Here is a 23,760-nt window from a genome sequence, read left to right as displayed (position 1 = left end):
ATTCACCCAGGCAGCACCAAAATGTACCAAGACCTCAAAGAAAAGTTTTGGTGGGACAGCATGAGAAGAGAAATAGCTGAATTCATCGCACTCTGCGACGTTTGCCAACGAGTGAAGGCAGAGCACCAAAGGCCAGCAGGTTTACTCCAACCTCTTCAAATCCCGGAATGGAAATGGGAGGAAATTGGAATGGATTTTATAGCTGGACTGCCGCAGACATCATCGGGTCACGATTCAATCTGGGTAGTCGTGGACCGACTCACTAAGGTAGCTCACTTCATACCAGTGCATACCACCTATACGGGAAAGAAATTGGCAGAGTTGTACCTGGGAAGGATCATGTGTCTGCATGGGGTACCCAGAAAGATAATATCTGATCGAGGGAGCCAATTCACTTCAAAGTTCTGGCAGAAATTGCAAAAAGAATTGGGGACCCGTTTAAATTTCAGTACAGCCTACCATCTGCGGACAGATGGCCAGACTGAGAGGGTCAATCAGATTTTGGAGGATATGCTGCGAGCTTGTGCACTTGACTTTGGTGGAGCATGGGATAAGAGCCTGCCATATGCGGAATTCTCGTACAACAATAGTTACCAGGTTAGTCTCCAAATGGCACCATTTGAAGCTTTATACGGCCGGAAGTGTCGCACCCCTCTCTTCTGGGATCAGACAGGTGAGCGTCAACTGTTTGGAACAGAGGTGTTAACGGAAGCAGAAGAGAAAGTCAGAACCATCAGGGAAAGGTTGAGAATTGCCCAGTCTCGACAGAAGAGCTACACGGATAACCGCCGAAGGGAGCTCACTTTCGAAGCAGGAGATTATGTGTAACTTCGTGTTACTCCGCTCCGGGGAGTACACCGTTTCCAGACGAAAGGCAAGTTGGCACCACGCTTCGTGGGACCATACAAAATCTTGGAACGAAGGGGAGAAGTTGCTTATCAGCTGGAGCTTCCATCCAATATAATCGGCATTCATGACGTGTTCCACATGTCCCAATTAAAGAAGTGCTTAAGGGTACCCGAAGAACAGGCCGATTCGGAGCACATCGATATCCAGGAGGATCTGACCTACGTGGAGAAGCCAGTTCATATCCTTGAGACCAGCGAAAGGAGGACTAGAAACAAGGTCACCAGGTTTTGTCGGGTTCAGTGGAGTCACCATTCAGAGGAGGAAGCAACTTGGGAAAGGGAAGATGAGTTGAAGGCTGCCCATCCGCACCTCTTCGCCAGCTCCTCGAATCTCGGGGCCGAGATTCCGTTTAAGGGGGGGGTAGGTTTGTCACACCCTGAAGTTCTTTCCTAAGCCTAAAATGGAATTTATAATCCACCCGAGAAAATATTGGTGCTAAAGCAAGAGAAAACCCTAATAAATTAATGCAAATCATAATCGGATTTGGCATGTGGAAGTTTTCTTAAGTTCTACATGTCGAAATACGCTAACAAGATTTTTAGTGGAATTTTCAGAGCCCTCTAAATAATTTTAACCAATTAAAAATAGCACAAGCAATATTTAATTCCAGGAAATCCTTTTCTTCCTTTTTCTTTTTCCTTTTTCCCTTTTTTTTCGAATGGGCCGCCGGACCATTCTCTCCCTCTCCCCCTTCCCCCACTGGGCCGGCCGCAGGCCGAGGCCCAGTCAGGCCGGCCGCCTCCCCTCTCTCCCCGGGACGCCGACAGGTGGGCCCCACCTGTCGGGGTCGTCCCCTTCCTCCGTCCGCCCGCCCCACGTCGCCACCACCGCCGAAACCGCCGCCGCGCCCACGTCCCGCCTCCTCCGGGCCATGTCGACCGCCCCGGTCGTGCGCCGCGTCTCCCGCACCCATTTCCCCCTCTCTCCCGCTCGTGCCCGCGCCCGAGATGGCCGGGATTCGAATTTCAAATCCCGCCTCTCTCTCCTCCCACACTCCCCACGTCGGCCGGCGAATCCCGCCCCTACCGGCCACGTCCGAGCTCCCCCTCCCCTATTTAAGCTCCACCGCCACCCCCTCTCTTTTTCCCCATCTTGTCGAACTCTCCCGAGCTCTCCATCGCTCCCGCGCCGTGCATCCACCCGCCGCCGCCGCTCCCGCTACTCCGGCCGCCGCTAGCCGCCGCTAGGCTCGCCGCCGCACCGCGCCGTCGCCGCCGTCGGGTTCGCGTGGTCAAGGGCCACCCCGTCCGCCCCTCCTCCGTCGAGGTCCGTCGCCGGAACCCGCATCCCCTCGCACTCCGGTGAGCACCACCTCTACCATCGCCTTCGGCCATGGCTTCCGATCGCCGTGGTTCACCTCCCTCCCTCTAATCTCTCTCTTTTCCTCTCTTAGAGCATCCTGGAGCTCGTCCGCCCATCGCCACCGTCCTCCCGTGGCTCGCCGTCACTGTTCGCCGTCGTCTCCCTCCGCACCGGCCACTTTCGGTGAGGCACCCCCTCCTCCTCTATTCCCCTCCCTCTCCTTCCTAGCCGCGCCGGGTCGAGCCGCCGCCTTTACGCCGCCACCTCCGCAGCCGGTTGCCGTCGCCGGCAACACGCGCGCGCCGCCGCCTTTGCCATGGCCGGCCGGCTGGCTTTGTGCCGAGCCGAGCCAAGCCAGGCCGCCGCCGCACCGTCCGATCGGCCCTGGGCCGATCCGGGCCGTCGATCCCGTGGACCGGCGGTGGACCACCCACGTGGTCCCGGTCCACGGTAGACAGGCCACCCGTGCGCCGCTGACATGCGGGCCCCGTCTGTCGGCGCCGCCTCCCCCCTTTGATGACGTCAGCCCTGGGATTTATTGCGCAATAAATGATTTAAGGACTTTTTGTTATAGTAATAAACACAGTGAATCTTCTAAAATTCATAACTAATTCATCCGAGCTCCGTTTAAGCCCATTCAAGTCTCAGTAAAACAAGAAAAATGTGTAGAATCTATTAAAAATGGTTTTGTTCTCTGTTTCAGTAATCTTATAGCCTGTTTGCATTGTTTGCCTTGTATGTCGTTTAGATTCCGGCTCTTCCGACGCTCCGGTGTACTTCGAGATAGTCGCCGAGGTTCCTCCAGCAGCAAAGCAAGGCAAGTCATGCCTGTCACTTGATCATGTTGATCCTATATTGCAAATGTTCTAATGTTTTCTTTCAAATACTGCATATGTTTTGCAATAATAATATGGGATGTTTACCAATTGTTACAGCCTTGCTATTTTGGTACCATGCTCCTTTGTTAGCTTGGGTTATAACATGAATAGACTTTGGACTAGGAATTGCTTAGCCATGCTTAGTTCAACTAGCACACTTTGGGGGAAAAATCCCATTGAAATATAGACTGCAGGTTCTAATGGTAATGTTGGATTAGTACCACCGCTTTGGTGTTGGTTAATTAAAATGAATCACATGGTGGACTGTGGGTGCATGGTTTTGCTAGTCGCACCCATGGTAAATAAGGACCGGTTCTCGGGAAACCCTAGAAGAATTCCTCGTACTTACCACAAGCCAGCGTGGGCAATGGCTGGGCTTGTAGTGTAGCTTTTCTCTAGCTGACGCATCCAGGCAAGGGTGGGCGTGATGGAGTTTGGATGGGCCCTGCGACGGCCTATGCGGCTTCCGGATTCACCTAGGCATGAGAGGGGACTGCCCGTCGCCCGCTAGGGACGGGGGTGAAACCTGAGGTGTGGTGTGCTTGGCTAGAGGGAGTTATGCGAAGGGTCCTGTCACGGCCTCTTTCCGGTATGTCGTGGTGGCATGTCGGCGCACGGAAACGTGTCGTGGGGCTGTGTCTTGTGGGTACAGTTGTACACCTCTGATCAGAGTAAAACTATTCGAATAGCCGTGCCCGCGGTTATGGGCGGTCAACCAGATTCACCGTGATTAGTCTCATCCTAGTTTAGTCTAATGAAATTGGATAGTACAGGTGGATGGTTGGGCCTGTTACAACGTGGTGTAGCGTTGGATAGTGGATGATTAATATTGACTAATTATTACAACTGTTTTCGCATTCCACTTCTCTTTATAAAAGCCAAAATTATGCAAATGAACCTGTACAGCTATCCCTTGATAAATCCCTGCATCATACCCCTATTCCGGTGTGACTTGCTGAGTACAGTGGATAGTACTCAGTCTTGCTCTATTTTCCCCAACCCCAGAGTATGAGTATGTGTCCGATGGTGGGTTATCCGAGGAGTAGGCTTCGTCCGTGCCGTCGAGGATGCCTGTGGAGTGGTGTTCCCGCTGCAGTTCAAGTCAAGGCTTAGCTCCTGTTATCTTTTGTTTTCCGCTGCATTTATGTAAGACTTTTATGATGTTTGTAAGACGTGGATCTGTATGTCAACATTGTCGTTTGTGTTCCCCGGCCGGTCCTGGACGGGGATTTTAATGCACATTCTGCTTGGAATTCTATTCGGGAATTTCTGGGCGTGACATCCTCGCTCAGCCACCACGTGGCGGCCATGCAGGAGCCTTGAGCGGGCGTGAGTGCCGTCCGCCAGGCGCATTTATGAGTGGCGCGGTAACCGCCCCTGTCGCATTCAATGTGACGTGGCACGGCGTGCGGCGCATGCTGACCGACGTGTGCCTGCGACCACCCTGTGGCCAGTCTGTGACCCGGCGATGGATAGAAGGGACAGGCGGCAATGCACCCACACCCTGACTTGTGTCAGGCGGCGTGGGGGCAGGTATGTCCTGTCCCATCATTTGCAGTAGGAAGCCCAGCGTCCCTCGCCCAGTTGATAGTGGCTTTAACCGGTGAGGCATGTCCGGATCGGACCCCCCAATGTGCGTGTGCCCACGAAGTCGCCAAACATTTAATAAGGAATGATAGGGGTCGTCCCCCGTGTCAGCCGGAGGGATTCAGTGGGGGCCACCCGAGATTAGCCATGCGGATCGCTTCCGGCCCAAGGCATAAGATGTATTTTAATATCGGCAATGTCGGCCCTCTCCCGATGGTTGAGGATGGGGGCGGCGCGTGTGATGTCCCCTTCATCTATAAAAGGAGGACACTGCCCACGAGTAGAGAGAGGTTCTTTGAAAAAACCAGAATCTGGGCGGAAGGCTGGCCAAGCCCTAGCTTGTGCACTGAGAATCTGGAGTGCTTGTAACCATAGGAAGATCATCACACACATAAGAGTAGGGTATTACGCTCGATAGTGGCCCGAACCTGTATAACCTCTCTCTCTCTCTCTCTCTCTCTCTCTCTCTCTCTCTCTCTGTGTCACCTTCAACCGCGTGAGCCCGATTTCCACGGATCCATCGCGATTGCGAGAAAGGATACTCCTCAGCATTGCACCTGCTCCCCTGGCCGAACTCACAAAGGGGGGACTTCCAACCTCCCGCTAGTGGAGATCACTCTCCGACAGAGTTTTTAGAATGTTTGAGTCGTGTCCATAATGGACTTATCTTGTACCTTAGGTATAAATATTAACCCCCTAGCATTGTAATATGGGAGACAATCCAATACAACTTCGGCGCATCGCCACCCTTTTACTTTTCACTTTCGTTTTTACGTTTCAGCAGAACTTGGCACTTGACGCAGGGCTGCATCGGCTTCAATATCCGGTGAAGGGGTAAGTCCTACGTTCTGTCGGCCCAAGCAATCGTATCAACTACATCGATGTTGTTCAAGGCTGTATCAGAAACGATAGATCTCTTGGATCGCACTGGTTTGGATTACGCGTTTTGCTTGGTTTTATCATATATCATGTCTAATCTAGCTTGGTAGCCCGATTTAGTTGTATCGACTGATATTCGCTTTAGGGTTGATGCTGGTATTGACTATATCATCCTACCAGATTAGATTAGCCAGGGTATCTACCAGCCTGACTGCTGGTCGGTGGCTTGATTGTCTATACCTCGTGTTTCTTTTCATACTCAGTGCTGAATCAGTTAGGTTTGATCTGCTAAGTCGTGCTTAGAACCGAGAGGTATAGCCTGTTTTCGGTCAGTCCTAGGGTTAGCATCGGGGTTTCAGCTGATCTTACCTAATATGCTTGTTTCTTAAATTATTGCACGTGTATCTACCACCTATACAAGCAGGCCCTGCTATAACTTGGCACTGAGGTTATGTCGTATCAGCTGAGGCCATCGATCTGACTCTTGGCTTAGCCTTGACGCCTTGTTATGGTTTGGCCAGGCTGTATAGGTACGTGCCAGAGTACTAGCTGGCACGTTACCTTTATGCTCTTCCTTTACTTCATCGGCTGCTCTTTTGCTAGTGTTGTCTCGATTCACATGTTTTATCTTCATAGGCAGTGCTTTTAGCCGATAGGGCATTCTTACAGCATACACATTCTTTGATATACCCAGTCCATAGCCGGTCCAATCGGCTGGGGACCACCAACGATACGCTATCGGCCTATCGGCCGATCGGCTATCGGCTGACCGACCTCCTCTTTTTTGTTTCCTTGTTGATTGTAGGATCAAATCAGCTGGCACACCCTTAGCACTCGAGGCAAGCCTTGGGCCTGCATTAGATCTACGCAGATCTCCTAGGCCGTGAGTGTTTTTCGCATCGACACGAAGGCGGTTGCGGGGCTACCCAAGAGGCCTTCGCTTGTCTTGCTGTTTCAAATGCTTGTTGTTGTTCTTGCATTTGGTGAAGCATGTCGTGCAACTTGGCCATGTTCTGGCGCACAACACCCATGTCGGCTTCGGCTTGTGCCTCGAGGTCAGCGTTCGCTTGAACGGATGTGAGCATGGTGGAAGCCGTAGCTTGTTGGGTCGTGGCAGCGGCTTGGGTTGAGCCTCCCGCCTGGGACAAAGAGGCGGCGGCGGTCGAAGGGGCCTTCACCGCAACCACTGCCCGTGTGGCCGTTTAAGATGTCGAAGCCGCTACCTTGGTTGAAGCTTGGACTACCGAAGTAGCTTGTGCCAAAGGTGGAGGAGTGACACGCCCAGAAATTCACTAGTAATTTCCGAACTTATTTCTACATAAAACCCTCGTCCAGGAATCAGCCGAGGTACACAAACTGACAATTTAATATACAAATCCATCATAATGATAACGTTACATACTTACAAAAGAAAAGAAAACAGCAGCGGAATAACGGTCTAGCGATGGCTTCAGCTCCACTCCCACAGGCAGCTCAACTGGGGTATAAGCCAAACGTCTTCTCCTTCTGGATCCTTTTTCTTCAACTGAGGTTTGATGATTATTGCAAGAATGAGCATATGACATACTCAACAAGCCACACAGCAAATATGCAAGTGCACAAGGATACCAAAGGATGGCATAATATAGACTCATTTGCAAAAGCAGCATTTAACAAACATTTAAGAGAAGTAAAACAGTAGAGTAATTAATCATCAATTTTAATCAACACTGAACAGCACACCCATGCTGCTCAGGCCCAACCAAACCTGAACAACCAACCCCGGTCGTACAGATCAAACCTCCAAACAAGGAATTATCCATTCCAAACCAGGAGTCAAATTAATTAGCACATTAGTACCATTAATGAGTAGTGTGGGACTAATCACGAAAAACATTGCTCAACTCGCCCATAACCGCGGGCACGGCTATTCAAATAGTTTTACTCTAGCCAGAGGTGTACCACTATACCCACAAGACACGATTCCACACATGTTGCCATGCCCCGAAGTACCACCACGGCACTGCTAAGGGGGAAATCGTGACAATACCCTTCGCACAACACAACTCACCACAGTGCACCATTCCTGGATCATAATCACCCCCTCAAAACCAGAGGCATGGACTCCCCAGCGACCCCCACGGACTTCTCGCCGCTTCACAGTCTGGCACACCATAATGAATCATGCTATACAAAAGATAAAGCCGTTGCCCACGCTGGCTTGTGGTTGGCACGGTTAATGTCTCACAACAGTAGCTCGCGAACCGGTCCTTAATTGTCATGAGCACAACCATCAAAACCATATGCTCACAACCCACCTTTATCATATTTTAGTTATCAATTAATCAACATAACATGATTAACCATCGTGAGCTATCATTAAATATAACCATAATTAATAATAATAATATAATTTATATTTAATCCCCTTTAATTAGCTAATGTTTCTACGCATGACTAAGCAAACATACATATGGCATTTAGCTGAACCAATCCAATATATAAGGTTCATGCTAATCAAATTATAACCCATAGGAAAATAAAGTCATCTTCGCCCATTAATTAATTAGGAAAGGCTCAACCCCCCCCCCCCCCGCGCGATGACATTCGAAAATAATGTATAAGTTGAAATAAAACAATAGCTTTAAACGGGTTCAACATGCTCAAAGAGTTGTTTGGGATCTGTGTGACTTGCCTTGAGCTTCCGCAAACACTTCCGAACCTTCCTCAACGAAAACGCTCTCCTCCGGAACGTCGGAAACTAAACCGAAAGAACAAAATTCAACAAAACAGTACAAAAACAAGCATAAACAGTACATGTGGATATTTTTAACATGTAGATCTCGATTTTAGAAAAATTTAGCAACTTGAACCACTCGAATCGGAGCTACGGCGATTTAGTTATGAATTTCCGAAGTTTTAATCGATTTGCATCTAAAAAGAAAACCGAGAAAAGGGATTAATGACATCATCGCTGACGTCATCGACGGCAGCCACGGGTTGGACGACGACCTTGCCGGCGCTGCGGACCTTGGCTGGGCGATTGGAGGGCACCTACGCGTAGAGGACAACATTGCGAACTCAACGGTGCTCACCAAAACGAAGAACGACGACGGATGGTGGCCGGCGACGAACTTGTCTGGCGGCGGTGGATCGATTGACGGCGGCGACGGCTCTCCGGCGACCGGCGACAGCGGGGAGGGGGCGGCCGGGACTCTACTCCGCCATGCACACCTAACGGCGGCGACGGGAGGCGGCGGACGACGCAAGCGGCGGCGCGAGGCGGCTCCTCGTCGGCCGGCGACGGCGGCGGCTTGGACGGCGTGGCGACGGCGCTACGGGGCACGAGAAGGCTCGGGAGATGGGGCAAACGAAAGAGGGCGACTAGGGGATGCTATTTATAGGCTTGGATTAGAGAGATCGGACTCCAAACGAGAGGATTTGAGCCGGAAAAACCGAGGGTTAGTTGGAGAGATAAACTCGAAAACGAATTCGATTCCGCGTTGATTTCTTCGGGATAAAGTCTGATTCTTGGGGGAAAGGATAGAGGAGGATAAGAGGAATATTTCCCCTCAACTAATTTTAGGAAAACACAAGGGAAAAGGTCGGATTTGGAGGGGAAAAACCGAGCCCACTCGGTCTCAGTTCGGCTGCTAGAGGTAGAAGATGAACAGTGTCTAGGGAGGCAAATTAGACTTTTTCGGTTGGCTGAGAATAGAACAGAGCACTTGACTTGGGCCGGCTTGGACTGCACAGCACGCGCGCGAGGGAGAGAGAAGAGGAAGAAATGGGCCAAAAAGGGCCCAAGCTGAGGAGGAGGATTTTTATTACTTTTCCAATTAAAATAATCACTTAAATGATCTTTGAATTGTTAAAAATACTTCCAATGCTCAAATAATTTCAAGAAAAATCCTGAAAATACTTGGACACTCAAAGTACTTAAAAAAATATAATTAGACCATTTAATGATTAATTTAATATGTGGGTATTTACTGAAATGTTCTTTGTATGATTAAAATTAGGAATTGAGCTCCGAAAAAAATCCGAGAAAATTCCAGAGAGTATAATTAACAATGGAGAATTTAATAAAAATTAAATCCATCCATGCTTTATATTTAGGAAATTTTATTTCCCACATTTAACTTCACTTGTAAATTAATGAACATTTAATATAAATTCTAATAATAATTTATTAAATAATTTATAAATCCTAAGACGAAAATCAAGGTGTGACAAGGAGGCGCCACCCCTTGAAGAGGTGCTACAACAACTCCGGCTGCTGGAAGCTGTACACCCTCTTCGCCAGCCATCTCCACTTCATCATCACTCTACTTATGCTTGGTGGTAACTCTCTCTTTGGCGATCTTCTTTGGTGGCATTAGTGGTTTCGCTCTTGTTCTCAGTGATTTCGCCCTGAGATCCCCATGGTCGGTGCCAACTATTCTCGATTGACAACCACGTCACGTCGAAAGACGTGGTTCACTCAACAGCAAGTTGGATTATTTAGTAAAATTGTTTGGGATCCCCCCTTTACATGTCTCCAGGGGACTATTTATAGTCTTAGTACAGGCTTACATCCTCTAGGGTTTAGGTTGTACAGGGAAATTTACATGGATACCCTTATTATAAGGACATTAGTGAGGCACACAGTGTCCTTTTCATTAATGGGCTCTTAATGGGCTAGCTAGGTCGGCCCAACTATGGCGAAAGGCCTCCATGGACTGTGCGGCCCTTCAATCCTTTTCTCCCGACTGTGTTTTATCTAGGGTGAAGCCTTCATGCTTTGCCACATGGCCTTCGACATGTGGCTTTCACCCATTGGCAGATGTCTCCCGAATTGTCGAGCTTGGACCCGATCTTTTGATCTTTGCCATCATGCTTCACCTTGTGGCTTTGCCTGATGAGGACACAACTAGCTCGGATATAACCATGACTACCTTATGTATTAATCAACCAAAGGTGCATATGTTTTATATTAGATTTACTTGTTATATATTCGAACAAACGTTGCTACACAATGAGTTTTGTGTGTTTTCAATTGCAGAGGTACTTGCTTGGGCGAAAGAAAAGAGACCGAGCATAAGGAATGCATGGATGATTGAAGAAGTTGATTGGGAACCAAACCAAAACCTTCTCCAAGTCTTCTTTCATCTCACCACGTCACTTTTGGTCCATAGAAGACAAAAGATAAAGTTCAACATGTTTTGGATTCGGATTCGGGCCTCCTCACAGCACCAACTACAAACGGACCTAGCCGCTGATTCTTATGGAGTCTACTTTCATATGATTTTGGTCCCACATCAAAATTCCTACCGAGCTGCCGTGAATCTGCAAAACAAGCCACATATCTAATCCAGTCCGAATCTGATTTGTGTTTTGGGCCTTGTAATTGTGTCGTGGGCTTAGCTGTCACGCCCAGAAATTTAGCCCAAATTTCCAGACTATTTTGTGTATTAAATCCCTGTCCAGGACCAGCCAGGGTACACAAAACGACAAGTAATATACGGTTCCAAACGTAAATAAAGTGTAAAATACTTATAGAAGAGGCACTTAGTCCTCACACCGAAACAGAACGACAGCAGCGGAAAAAGGCGATCCTAGCGGGGCTTCAGCTCCACTCCACAGGCAAAACTCAACTGGGGTCTGAGCCTTGGTCTTCTAACTTCATCTTCAGCTCAGAAGCACTACACTTCTGAAAAGGGGGAATAATAGCAAGGCTGAGTACAACCACCGTACTCAGCAAGCCACACCAATGATGCAGACGTGCAAGGGGAACAAAGGGACGGTTTGTGGCTATTTGCATAAAGGCGGTTGTAAAACATTTTATTTAGCAAAACAGTAAAACTGTTGAGTAATTAAAGTAACATTAAATCACCACTGATCTACAGTGCATTGAGTCGATTTATTAAGGTGGGACTAATCACGGTGAATCTGGTCAACCGCCCATAACCGCGGGCACGGCTATTCGAATAGTTTTACTCTGATCAGAGGTGTACAACTGTACCCACAAGACACAGCCCCACGACACGTTTCCGTGCGCCGACATGCCACCACGACATACCGGAAAGAGCCCATGACAGGACCCTTTGCATAACTCCCTCTAACCAAGCACACCACACCTCAGGTTTCACCCCCACTCCTCGCAAGGCAGCGGGCAGTCCCCTCTCGTGCCTAGGTGAATCCGGAAGCCGCATAGACCGTCGCAGGGCCCATCCAAACTCCATCACGCCCACCCTTGCCAGGATGCGTCGGCTAGACGAAAGCTACACTACAAGCCCAGCCGTTGCCCACGCTGGCTTGTGGTAAGTACGATAAGTTCTTCCAGGGCATCCCGCGAACCGGTCCTTAATTGCCATGGATGCGACTAGCAAAACCATGCACCCACAGCCCACCATTCAGTTGTATTTTAGTTGGATAATTAAGACCACGAAGCATGGTCAGATGTCTCGAGCATGCAGCTCATTCTGATACTAAAAAGGTCTAATACTGTAATTATCCCATCAACTGAGCTAGTGGTAATTAAGCATGGCTAAGCATATAGTTCTAGCTAGGTCACATAAGTACCATGAGCTAGTTGATTTATCACACAAGGTTGACAAAGGACAGATATCAAGTAAACATTGGCACAAGCGAGCAGATAGGTAATACTCGGATCCCATGTAATTAGCAAGACATGCATGTTTATTTGCAAACGGTAAAACATTTATAAATTGGGATCAACATGCTCAAGGGGAATGTGTGACTTGCCTTGCTTCTTCACTACAACCTTCTGAACTCTGATCCTCGCGACCGCGAACTTCCGAAACGACGCGAACTACACGCAGGCACGCAAAACGAGGAAAAACCCTAGTAAAAACCAAGGAAACAGTACATAAAAAGTAAACAAACATGTAGAGCTCAATTTTAGATGAATTTTGCAAGTTGAATGGCCCAATTCGGAGTTCATATGAATTAGATATGAATTTTAGAAGTTTTGAGCCATTTAAATGAATTTCTAGAATTATTATTGATTTATTGCGCAATTATTATTTAATTTCTCAAAGGAAAAGATGATCGCTGACGTCAGCAAGGGGCGGCCGGTGCCGACACGCGGGCCCCACACGTCAGCGGGTCAAAGGGGGAGACGCACGGTGGACACGGTCCACCGCGGCCGGGGCGGCACCGTGGACCGAGACAACGGGTGGTCCACGGGCAGCCACAGGGCAAGGCGCCTAGAGCACGGGCACGGCTCAGAGCCGGCCCAGCTGAGACACGACGCGCGGCGGCGCACGACCACCGGCGGCGACGGCTAGCGACGGCGCGGGGAGCGGCAGCGCACGCGGGCAGCGGCGACGCACGCTAGGGAGTGGCGGCGCGGCGCGGCGAGGGGAGGCGGCAGCCGGCTGCCCAGCACAGCCGGCAGAGGTGCGGGCGCGGAGCACGGCGGCGATGAACCGGCCAGACGGCCACCGGCGGTGGTGGCGCGTCGCCAGGCGGCCGGTGAAGGGGAGACAGAGGGTAAGGGAGGGATGCTCACCGAGCTCGCGCAACGGCGAGGAGACGACGGGAACGCGGCGGCGACAAGCTCCTCGAGGAGGCACGGCGACGGCGGGACTCCGGCGACGTCCGGCGAAAGCGGAGGGACGACCGAGCGCCAGCAGGACCTGGGGAAGGGGATGGCGGGATTAGGAGGGCACGAGGAGACACCCGGCGGCGTGAATCACCGGCCGGAAGAAAGAAGACTAGCGGGTGCTCACCGGTGTGCGATGAAGGTGGAGTTCCGGCAGGATTCGGGTGACGGGGAGTGGTGGCCGAGGACCTCCTCGTCCTTGCGGAGCCGAGGGAGGCGACGACGTGGGTTGGCGACGACCAAAGCAGTGGGACGACGCGGCTGCAGTCGACAAACGGAGGTGGTGGCTCGGGTCGACGGTGGAGGGGTGGTTGCGGTGGCGATTTAGGGAAACGAATCGGATGCCGGGGTGCGGCGAGGCACGACGAAGCTTTCGACGGTGGTGGCGCAGCGTGGCAGCGACGCGAGTGGCGGTGGCGAGCGACTGGAGGAGACGAGAGGCGGCTGTGGCTCGGGTGCACGGTGAAACCGGCGCCCGGGTGGTTTATTGCAGAAGCGGAGCGGTGGACGGGGTTCGGCAACGCGCGGCGAGGCCGGCGACGCAAACGGCGCGGCGCGGGGACGGCGGCAGCGGCGGCAGCAGCCAGCTGGAGAGTCGCCGGCGAGCGGCGGCGCTTGGGCTCGCGTGGGGAGAGCGGGAGAGAGTGTGGGGAGTACGGGAAAATTGGGGAAATGGACGAGGGTCGCATGGACAGTGTTTATATAGGCTCAGGAGAGGGAAATCGTTGCCGAAAGGAGCGGAATCGGGCGGCAACCGGCCGGCGACGTGGGGTGGCGACATGGAGCTCGAGGGAGGTCAAACCGGCGTGATTTTTGGGGAAAAGTGGGGGAAAATGAGGAGGAGTGGGTGGCGACCACATCCGCACGGTCGAACGTGCGCGAGGGAGGCGGGAGGCGGCGGTTTTAGCGGCAGGGTGGGGCGGCAATTGCCGGTCCCTGGCGATGGGGTGGCTGGAGGTAGGGGAAGGGGATGACAGGTGGGGCTGCGGGTCCCACCTGTCAGCCAATGGAAGAGAGAGGGGAAGCCAGGTGGGGGTTTTCTGGACTTTGGGGGGGGGGGGAGGGGAGCTGAACTGGGCCGAGCAGCCCAAAGAGGAGAGGGGAGGGAGGCGCCCAGCCGGAAGGGAAAGGAGCAAGGAGGGGAATGGGCCGAAAGCGGCCCAAAGGGAGAAGAGGGAATTTTATTTGTTTTTCTTTTTAATTAATTGATTAAATGATCTATGTGCTATTAAAATTATTTATTGAGCTCCGAAAATTCACGAGAAAATTTCAGAGAATATTTTAGGGCACAAAGAATATTGCAAAATATTCCCGGCCAATGATTTTTAAGGGAAAAATTTAATTCTCCCATTAATTCACTCGAATAAATTGTTTTAACTTTTAATATAATTTCTAGAAATGCATTATTAATTGATTTTTAATCCCGAACGAAAATCGGGGCGTTACATTAGCTCAAGGGGGTGTGCGCCCTAGGCCAACCCTAGGACATCTCTAATCATATTTATTCTTTAGTCGTCATCATTTAGAGTCGGGTTTTGCTTAGATTATTCTATCGAGAACAGTTTCGCCGCTAAATCGGTTTGTAAGACCCCAACTAGTGAGCTTAATCATTCATCTGCAATTTTGGTTGTATTCTATCTTGTTCTTGTTTGTGTTCTTCGATTGGCAAACAGGGATTAGCCTTCTCAGTGAGGTCATCCGCGTTTCGATACGGGTGATAACCAGAGGAGACATGGTGTTGCGATTGCGGGGCTCAAGAGCGTGTTCGATCAAGATGCCGGATCGATTTGTGTCGCGAGTCCGCCCAAATTATTGGTTATCAGAACCTTTCGAAAGATCGGGAACCCTAGTCCACATCATCGCCTCAACCGAATCTTCTAGACTTGGCTTAATTCCTCGCGAGTTAGACTGTTTTGGCAGGTCTGGTTGAAGGCCCTCGTGGCATGCCTCCAACAATGTCCATCAATGCAACAGCCATTAAAAGGCAGAGTGGTATACATTTTTCATAATCCACATCAATGCAAGTATATTTTACACATACTCAACTAACATCAATATGTTTTTCTAATACTTCACAACGCAGTTTTCTACAGAGTTCATAGCAAAACAGATGGACGCTGCAACTTAACAACAGGATGGAAATCTTTCATGGAGGAGAATAGCATAAGCATTGGAGCTATCTGCATATTCCACTTTTATATTAGGAAGCGCTTAGAAGCAGTGGTTTATATTGTCTCAGAAGAGTAGCTGTAATATACCTATGCCAGCTTTAGGAACAATGCCTTTTGAGTTGTCCATGAAACCAGCCTACTGATGCTATCTCCATATGCACTGCTTTTGTGTAACAGTGCCTAGAGACAATAGACCATATATGGCACAATCAGGCTACCTAATACGTGTAGCCGATTTTGCTCTAGGGCCTACCATGTAAAAACTATCTATGATCAGTTTATAAACCATCGACCAGTACTTACTATGCTATTTACTAATGACGGTACCATGTTCCATTATATGCAACTCTACACCACAACCTACCAATTCTGTACTAGCAAGGCTCATGTTACCATTCACAATTATGTGGTTTAAGTATTTAGAAATTTCCCTTCCCAAATCTAAAAATATATCGCCCTCTTAATGATGCACCCTTTACTCCGGCTAGGGCACGGGAAAGGCACGCCTAATGGTCTAGTGGATTTATAAAACCTTTCCGGAAGAGAATTTTTTTTGTTTTTAATTTTTTTATTAAAATATTTACAAAACTAATTTTGTGTTTGAAAATTTTACAAAACTAGTCGCCCGCCGCCCTTGGGGCCCTCCCAAAGGGTGGTTTTTGTGACGTGGCACACGGCCGTTAGGTCATTCCTAACGGCCGGCTATGGGGGGCGTGCCATTTTGCAGGCGGCCCCCTTGCCGCCCTTACGGAGGGCGGTTTTACACTGTTCGGGGGCCGCCTGCAACAGGGCGACGAGGGCGGCCTGGTTTTTTTGCAGGTGGCCCCCTTGTCGCCCTTAGGGAGGGCGATTTACCACTGTGTGGGGGGGCGCCTACAAAAGGACGGCGAGGCTGCCTGGAATTTTGTAGGAGGCCCCCTTGCCGCCCTTAGGGAGGGCGATTTTTCCCCTCCCCACTATAAAACCCCTTCCCCCTATGAGAATTTTCAATGTATTCACTCAAAATCCAAAAAAAGAGAAAGAGGGAGGGGTGAGGGGGAGGAGAAGGGGAGCGGCGAAGCCCTGCTGGTCTACTGACTCCATCACATGTAATACATTCATTTGAAATGTGTTTCCATTTTGTTGTTGCATTTTAGTTTTTTTACCATATACTTTAGTAGATCTGTAGCACACACCCTATTTTAAAATTTGAGACATAGGACAAACAACTTGTTTGTAGTATCTTTAACTTAGGGCGTAGTTTGTATTGATGAATGGGGGGGGTTAGATCTGGTTAGTATGATATGAACTTAGTTAACATAGCTATTTTTTCATCAGGCACAATGTCAAGTAAGGTCATGTTTTAGATAGTTCATGGTGAAGGCAACCTTAGATTTGGTCCTGATGGTGTTGATCGGTCAGATTTTTTAATGACATCGAAGGGCATCGATAGGCCTGCCGAGAGATCATTTCAGTCAATTTATAATTGGTTGATGCGAGAATTTAGAATAGACTTAGAAGTCTACACAATGTCAGTATCGGTTGTAGTGAGTCGTGCAACGAAAGGTTATTTTTGGGAACTCATGCCGATGCATAGCACTATTGCTTGGAAACGGTATCTGGAGATGGCTTTTGAAAGGTCATGGCCCCTGGTTATTTTTGTGTTGGTGCATGAAAATGATAGAAATATTGCAATGGAAACCGAAGAAGTGGAGGGTCCAAGCCATGAGGGGGATTTGTTGAACCATCGGGGGAAGATGAGGGAAATGACACAGTGGTGGTGCAGGCCATGGGCATGGCGGATGAGGGGGAGAGAATCAGTACAATCGTTGATGAAATGGAGAGGGAAGATTTAGATAACGAGCAAGCGGAGGACGATGCATCATCCGACAAGGAAGGTGATGTAATGTCCACTGATTGGACAAACGAGGACTTCTCGGGACTTGCTATCTCAGAGGGGCATCATGTACCCTGGGAATACAAGGATAACGAGGTAATTAAGGGTGCTACGTATGCTCATAAGGAGGATATGAAGGAGGCAGTGAAGTATTGGGCGGTCTCATTGATGAGAGAGGGTGTCAAGTCAACCAATTATGTGTATGAAGTGAGGTGCGTGAAAGAAGATTGTCCGTGGCGTGTTCATGCATATAAGGGTAAATTGAAAGAATATTGGAAAAGTTAACATTGTGACCGAGCATCAGTGCCACTTACAAGGGGTCGAGAAGTATCACCGCAACATCACATCAGCTTTTGTTGCAAGTGAGATGTACAGGAGTGTTGTCGGTAACTCTGGCTTTGAACCAAGAGCAATTATTAGCCGCATTGAAGACAAATTCAAGTACACCATAACCTATGCCAAGGCTTGGAGAGAAAAACATAAGGTTTTAGAGATGCATTTTTGAAGCATCATATGATAATTTGCAGCGTCGGTTAGCCACCATTGCCTAGAGGAATAGCAATACATACTATGGCGTGCATACATTTCCATCCACTGTTGATCCTAACAAGAGTGTGTTGCAAAGAGCCTTTTTCTCATTGGGTGCTTGCATGAAGGCTTTTGTGCACTGCCGGCCTGTGTTATGTATAGATGGAACATTTTTGATCGGTAAATACAGAGGTCAGCTATTGACAGCGATTGGAGTTGATGGGAACAATCAGCTGTTACCTATGGCTTTTGCATTTATAGAGAGTGAGAACACTGAAAGCTGGTACTGGTTCTTGGACAGAGTGCAGAGAAAAGTCGTGTGTATGAGGCCCAATGTTTGCCTTATACTTGATCGTCATGCGGGCATGTTGCGGGCTATTGACTACTTGCAGAACGGTTGGGATGAGAAGGGAATTCCAGCTAAGTGGCCCGATGTTCAGAGTCGGTGCTGCATGCGTCACATGGGTGCTAATTTCTACAAGCAATTCAAGAACAAGCATCTTATGGATCCTTTTAAGAGGCTCTGTGCACAGAATCAAGAGAAGAAATTTAATGAGTTGTGGAATAAGTTGGATGAGTTGACAACCAAGCAAACTGACGAGCAATCTCGTCGACTACAAGCTGAAGGTGACGAGCCTCCAGTACCTCTTGGTGCACTACATGATGACGCACCCACAATGAGAAGGAGGTCGGGATCATCTATCCAAAAGTTCTCTCATTAGATTGAGAATGAACCAAAGGAGAAGTGGTCTCTATTGTTCGACACCGATGGTTCTCGATATGGCATAATGACAACTAATCTAGCCGAGGTTTACAACTTGGTAATGCGAGGAGTGCGAGGACTACCGTTGGTTGGTATAGTCGAATTTATCCTTCACGGCGCGCAGGCCTACTTCAGGGATCGATACAAGAAAATTGATCCCTCAATGGTAGATAACAAGATAATATTTGGCAGCGTAGTGACTAAGTACATGGAAGATAAAATAGCAAAGGCACAGAGGCATAGAGTTGTGGCTCAAGGAACAAAAGTTCATCGGTATGAAATAATGTGTGTTGATAGGAGCAGGCGTGGAATCATGCGCAAGCATGCCGTGCAGGAATGTGTACTGAAGTCTGATGGAGGATGCAGTTGCACCTATATGAAGCCTAAGCTTCGACATCTGCCTTGCTCTCACATACTTGCCGTGGCAGGAGACTGTGGTATATGTCCCGATGTGTACGTGTCACCTTATTTCAGGAAGGAAGCAATCTTTCATACATGGAGTGAGGAGATACATGGGTTCGGGATTTCAGGATCATACATAACTCAGAGGTCCCAAGTTTTTTTCATTCCCGATCCATCGAAGTTAAGGGTGAAAAAGGGGCGGCGTTAGACTAGACGCATCAAAAATGACATGAACGAGTCGGAAGCTGGTGGGAGGACTCTACGCTGCAGCAAGTGTGACCATCGCGGCCATACTTACAAGAAATGCTCGAAGACTGCACAGGGTCCAAGCACCGAGGATGTTGGTCCATCTGGAGAGGCAAGTGATGGAAGAAGATCACCTGGGGAAGGAACAACAAGCTAATAGGAACAACAGGCGTCCTCATGCGGCAGGCGATGCGATGGTCTAATAGTGAAATTTTGCTCACGCGTGCGCGTGTTGTCACATCAAGTGGGCCAGATGAACTCTCATTAAGTCCATTTATAGCACTAGTTGCGGCCCTATATAATAGACAAGCTGAATACAACAGCTTCATATCATCATTCATATTCCCACACATCTAGAGAGAATGGAAGCTCCATTTCTTGAGCCAAGCCTCATGGTACAAACTCGGGGCATGAGATTCTTCCAATGCGCAAACCTTGATCAGGTATGATTTATTCGTTACAAGTTCAATTAACTGTACTGAATACATAAAACACTAACCGATTTCTACTCCATCATAACATCTTACGTAGACATACCGTACATTGTGCAACTACATTGAGGTGTAGATACGGAGGACCCACAAAACGACGGAACACGTCCATATGCACGTAGTGAATTAAGATTGGACTACCTTAGATCTCTCTTTCATGCACTAATCACTAATCACTACTTTCATGCACTTACATCTATTTACACAATTTTTAAAATAGGAGGAAGTTAGGAAATGTCAATTCGTACAATGGATCGATACGGTCAGAGTTACTTCCATTGGTCAAACGATAACGCAACCTGAGACGACCACGCAATTCATTCAGGCATGGATGGAGTACGAACATCAGGTACAAATTGCAAGCTTTAGACTGGAGGAATAATCCATTAGGTTTACCTAAATGGTCAGAGCGTCCAAAGTGTGGTTGTACAGATCACTGCCAGGTGGATACCTAGTTTGCAGAACAAACAATTGGTAGGAGATACTTTGTCTGCCCCAATGTAGACGACGATTTCGTTGTACGTATAACAAATTCCAAATTTAACTAGCATCTGCTTATTATTACTATCATATCTGACTAACTATGTTTGTTTCTTAGGGCAATCCAGGAAGGTGCGCATTCACTTTATGGATCGACAATGTCAATCCCACATATGATGGCCAAAAGATAACTGAGTCTGAAACACTGGTAGAGTACCAGCGAGAGAAGGAGCATTAAAATGCAATACATGTTGAACAGCGCGGAAGGGGTCGGTAGATACGCTCAGGCTCGATTTGTCAGGACTGACAAATTTGTATCTTTTATCCATGCTATCTTGTCATTATAATGTTTCATTATTATGGTGTGTTGTTGTATGCCTCACGAATTACAAATAAATGGGCTCTATCGTTCCGATTTCCAAAGTTTCTTTTACGCCACGATACGTTGTATCCTTAAAATTTATAAGTATCTGCTTATATTTTTATAACTTCCACCTTCAATTGTGTACATGATTCAACATACGCGAGAATTATACATAACTTACAATTTATAGGTAACAAACCCCCTCATTTCCCCGCAAAAAAAAAAACCCTCATTACCCTCCAATCTTTATGAAAAATTAAATTATTCAAATTTTATAAAAATGTACTTACTTTGTTCGTTTCAAAATGATATTTTACCTAATTTTAGCTGCTAAAAGATTAGGTTTATGTAAAACACCTATTTCGAAAAATTTTAAGTGCAAAATAATTAGATTTATGTAATGAATAATTTGAAACTATTCTCCTTCTATTTCGAAACGATAATTTACGTAGTTTATAAAGTAACCATTAATTATTTCAATGTAAAAACACCCCTTGTTGGGCTCCAAACTGCGAAAACAACGTACCATTCAAATGTAATAATGTTTTTCTTGTTTCACAATTTTTAAAATTTTTTAAATAATGGTTTACTAAATTTTCTAAATAAACGGAGCTAAACACCTGGGACTGCCCTTGCCCCCCAGCACAGTGAAAAATCGCCCTCCCTAAGGGCGGCAAGGGGGCCGCCTCGCCGCCCTTTTGCAGGCGGCCCCCGCACAGTGGTAAATCGCCCTCCCTAAGGACGGCAAGGGGGCCGCCTGCAAAAAAACTAGGCCACTCTGTTGCAGGCGGCCCTCGAACAATGTAAAACCGCCCTCCGTAAGGGCAGCAAGGGAGCCGCTTGCAAAATGGCACGCCCCCCCATAGCCGGCCGTTAGGAATGACCTAACGGCCGTGTGCCACGTCACAAAAACCGCCCTTTGGAAGGGCGATTTTTAAAATCGCCCTCCCCAAGGGGACGCGGATCCTCTGACTTTACTTGCTAAAGTCACGGTGTGACTTTCGACCAATCTCCACCGTCCGACTCATCCGATGGAGGACGTCTCCTGCGGGCTGCTTTTGGGCCATTAAATGCCATTTGATTGATGATCCTAACCAGCGATTAGTGAACCTAATTACCTAACCAATATAATACTACATGAGATTAGTCAGATAACTGGAAATTACTTCTAATCTGTGTGCTAAATTGCTGATTCCATGTGAATATATTACTGTGTAATCAGCATTATTGAAAAATTTAGTGTAAGCAGTACATGTGATTAGTTTTCTCGCCAGAACGTATCGATTGATATATTGCACGTACGTAAATGAGATCCCTCCAAACATTTTATTACGAAGAAATTGTAAGCGTGTTGGGGATTGAACACGGGACCTCGGAGTCAAAATCACAAATATCAAGTGCGTCTCTATGTTCCACGTATATAGCAATGTATTTTTATACATAGTTATTTGCTTAAATTTCTGTTGTTATTAAAAAAATATACGTGCGTTACAATTTTTTCTCGATCTTTCAAAATTGATCGAGGACTTTCGATCCACTTGATTTTCATTTTTTTTCATTTCCCAAAAAAACGCGGGAAAGCAGCTTTATTATTTTTAGTCACCAAAATAAAAAATAATTTCATGCAGTTGCCGGCCTAATCTCTCATTGAGTAGTATTGTTTAGATTTATTACTTGTTGGGTAGAATCAGTAATAAAATGACATTCATCTGCAACAGATTAGAGGTAACTAGCCGGTCATCCCGTGCCTTGCACGGGTTATTGGTATTGGTAGTATAAAGATCAAAATTTTAACCATACGTTTACTACGTTGGTTATATTCGAATTCTAGCATGTTAGATTGAAATAATAGTTAACTACTCCGTTTGTCTCAGAATATAAGTATTTTTAGAATTAGACAACGGTTATTAAGAAAGTTGGTACAATTAAATAGGGGAGTGTTGTGGTTGAAGGAGAAGTGAAGATAGGTGGAAAAATTGAATGGTGGAGGATTGTGATTTGTTGAGAAGAGAATGTTGGTGGTAAAGTTGTTATATTTTGGGACAAATTCTAAAGGCTAGAAGTTGTTCTATTTTGGGACGGAGTGAATACTACTTGTTAATTATTAATTTCGAATTAAACAAATGCTAAATTTGTGATACATCCAACTTATTTATTTGATATTGTGGAATTCTGGAATTAATTAAGTATTTAGTTGTGTCTGTGGTCGAGTTTAAATTTAAGTGCACCCAGTAATTTTATAATTTTCAAATTCAAAAAAAAATAGTTATACTCAGTATGGACCCTAGAAGATATAAGATATATGCAATTAGCTTTTTTCTCTCGTAATAATAATTAGTAGTGATGTATGGTCTCTTGTCTATCTGTATAAATTAAAGAGTCCACGATATTGCCAATTGCATGTTTTATTTTTCACAAACCCTAAATAAACTCTAATGCTATGATTTTGCGATTTTGCCATGATACATGCTTTTTAACGTGAATTTGGTCACGTCTATCAGATCAAGCCTAGATTGTTTACTCTTGCTGCAAGTAATTCTCATATGAACCTACGTACATGATAAATATTTGTTTCCGTGCATGATTATTCGCTTAATAGGTTTCTAGCTAGTTCAAATAGATAAACCGTGTGTAGGATTAATTCTGAATTTCGTTCTCTTTACGTCGCATGATTTACTATCGAGAAGAATATTTATGACATCCCAAAGAGTCAGGATTGCTAAAATTATGGGGGTAAAATTTTTCACTTAATTTCACGTCATGTATCCTATATGATACTCTAGTAAGTATGTTTCTCTCTCTCTCATTTCCTTTTCCAAGTAGATAATAATTAAATTATTTTTACTCCTAATTCTTATAAACTGTGTACTAAAAAACAAAAGGTAAATATTGAAATTTATAATGTAATTATTTATGTTATGAAATTTAGCGTGTAATTAACTACAATGCAAGTGTATGTAATATATTGTAGTTACCCTTCGGTTTTCCTAAAAGAAATTGTATCTCGAAATTAGGCTGCTAAAATATACTTGTAAATGGAGCTCTATATATTAACTGAAATACTTGTTAGGAAAAATTGATATAAGGACTAACCCAAACGAATGAACATGAACAGTAAGCTGCAAACTACATGTACATATATATGCATTGCATACGGGATATACCGGGCATATGGAAAATTAAATATAGTTGATTGCATTCAGAAAATTATAATCAATATATTTTTATCTGCTTGTACTGTCATTAAACAACTTATCAAAATCAGAATTGACAACTTAGAACTTGCAAGTTTAATG

At 46.8% G+C, this 23,760-nt stretch overlaps 1 long non-coding RNA gene and 1 pseudogene across 4 annotated transcripts; one reads left to right on the top strand and one right to left on the bottom strand.

Moving 5' to 3' along the window:
* Positions 1-6,828: 6,828 nt before the first annotated feature.
* On the bottom strand, positions 6,829-14,084 carry LOC107279609 (uncharacterized). Of its 4 annotated transcripts, XR_010738413.1 has the most exons (6): positions 13,271-14,027; positions 13,051-13,177; positions 12,282-12,348; positions 8,230-8,295; positions 6,962-7,080; positions 6,829-6,869 (listed from the first exon to the last, which is right to left on the bottom strand). It is a non-coding gene; the product is annotated as an uncharacterized lncRNA (long non-coding RNA). The 4 variants fall into 4 exon arrangements; XR_010738412.1 differs by having other exon boundaries at positions 6,829-7,080; positions 13,271-14,084; XR_010738414.1 differs by lacking the exon at positions 12,282-12,348 and having other exon boundaries at positions 6,829-7,080; positions 13,271-14,068.
* A 2,552-nt stretch (positions 14,085-16,636) lies between these two features.
* On the top strand, positions 16,637-19,286 carry LOC136354538 (uncharacterized; annotated as a pseudogene).
* The last annotated feature ends 4,474 nt before the right edge of the window (positions 19,287-23,760 follow it).

Source organism: Oryza sativa, chromosome 12, assembly GCF_034140825.1.
Source record: "Oryza sativa Japonica Group chromosome 12, ASM3414082v1".
Lineage (NCBI taxonomy): Eukaryota > Viridiplantae > Streptophyta > Magnoliopsida > Poales > Poaceae > Oryza > Oryza sativa.
The sequence above is the reverse complement of the archived record's forward strand: the minus strand, read 5'-3'. Positions and strand labels throughout refer to the sequence as shown.